This window comes from Pygoscelis adeliae, unplaced genomic scaffold (genome assembly GCF_000699105.1).
Source record: "Pygoscelis adeliae isolate BGI_AS28 unplaced genomic scaffold, ASM69910v1 Scaffold66, whole genome shotgun sequence".
Taxonomy (NCBI): Eukaryota; Metazoa; Chordata; class Aves; order Sphenisciformes; family Spheniscidae; genus Pygoscelis; species Pygoscelis adeliae.
Window position 1 is genome coordinate 8,157,510 of NW_008825167.1, and position 1,909 is coordinate 8,159,418.

Sequence of the window (1,909 nt, forward strand, 5' to 3'; positions counted from 1 at the left end):
CAGTACCTTACAGAAAAAAAGACACAGAGGCATGGAAAATGTCAGGAATTGAAACCTGGTGTCTTAGTGCTAGCCTAACATCTTACTGTGATACCGGTCTTCCTTCCCCCCCCCTTCCTTTTTTTTCTTTTGGAAAACAGAAATTCATGCAAAATTGCAGAAGCTTATTTTTAATAGACTACACTGGTGATACTGTTTACACTAGAAAAAAGAGCTTTTCTGTCAATAAATGGCATTCTGCTGTAAAGCAATTTTCTTTACTATACTTCTCTGAAAAATCTAATTAAAAGTAAACCAGCACTTAATTCAATTCGTCTATATGTAACTCACTTAACAAAAATGCTTTATTAAAGGTCCTGAACGTAAAGTACACAAATCAAATATAGCTGCCTACTTCATCAAAATCAATTAGTTGTGTTTCAGCATTTTTGTGAACAGCAGCCATTCATTTTGTATGATACTCTTTCCTGATAGCTCTCTGCTGATAGAGAAAGCGGTACACCCTGTTGACAACAGGAAAAAAATGAGGATTCGTATTTCTCTCCATTAACTCTGTTAAGTTTCCTCTAATAAATTAAAAAGCAGGCCACTAGGAGTAGGTCTTTTTGTGTGATGTCTAGTAAATGACATGAGTCAAAGGAATAACAACCTGACTGGTTCTGAGATGTACGGTACACTTAATAGAGAGGCTAACCCTAAGCCACAGGGACATGTTTCTCTTGGTTTTGTTCTCTATGCCTTTGACCCAACATTTCAAATTATTTCCTCTGTAGTGGAACACTTTCAGCACAGCATCCCTTTCAACCTAGTCTGTTGGAGTAATTAATACTGAGGTCTCCCACTTCCTCACTGCGTACTTTCACCAATAGACTATTTATGAAGGTGATGCAACTAAAATGCCTTTCCTTTAGGCACATAAATGTTTTAGTTGATCTAGCTTTTTGTCTCTCAGTAGACTAACACTCATTCCACAAGGACATTCTCCATCTGGAAAGTAACACATGTCAAATACTGGGAAGAATATGAGAAATCCTGAAAACCCCAGCCACTCCAGCTAAATTTTAAAAGAAAAGGCCACAGCTGAACTAAGGAAAAGGCTTAACCTGGTCTGTGGTGGGGATGCCCTATCTGAGTCCACCTACTCAGATGTGTCTCATCAGATTTTGGTGCAAACAGTGTGTGGAGCTGTTCAGCTGGGGCCCTTGCAGCTGTACTGAGAGGAGCAATTTCAAGTGCCCAGCAAAGATTAGAGTATGAAAATATGTGCCTATTGAATCACTCCACATTATAGCAGACCCTCTCACTTTCTGTTCCCTTTTTGCACTCTCTGCTTGCAATCTGAGTACAATACACAGCACACACTTGCTGTGCCTTTACCTTGTATGCCTCAGTGTCTGATCTACAAAGGGTAGATGGCACTTCTCTCCTCTCAGGTGTGCTGGGAGGATTCCCCAGAAGACTACCTGTGAGGTGGAGTAACAGGAGTGCTGCTGAAAGTTCTTGACTCACTCCAAGCCATACTGTTTTATCACCAATAAATGCTTGTGTGCAGAGTTTTGAAGTGTCTATAAATGTGCATTCACTAAGGTTGGCACTGGTTTGTTTACATCAGCAGCAACTTCTGTCAGTGATTAAAGGGAGACTTCTAGTCAGTCCATTGGACTGCTAGTTTTGGTTTGCCGCACGGTATATCAGAGGAACATGATGCATTGTTTTAACAACACAATTAGCAATAGAAATGATTAAAGATTCCTGGATGGCATGTTTTTCTTCCAGAAAAATGCCACTTTGATGAAATCTGATCTTTCCTTAAAGAATGTGTCTGTTTTGCCCCGTATATGATGGAAACCAGGAGATCTTTAATCAGCTTCTGCTGGCCTGACTGCTTACTGGCTTTTTTTGGTGGCTT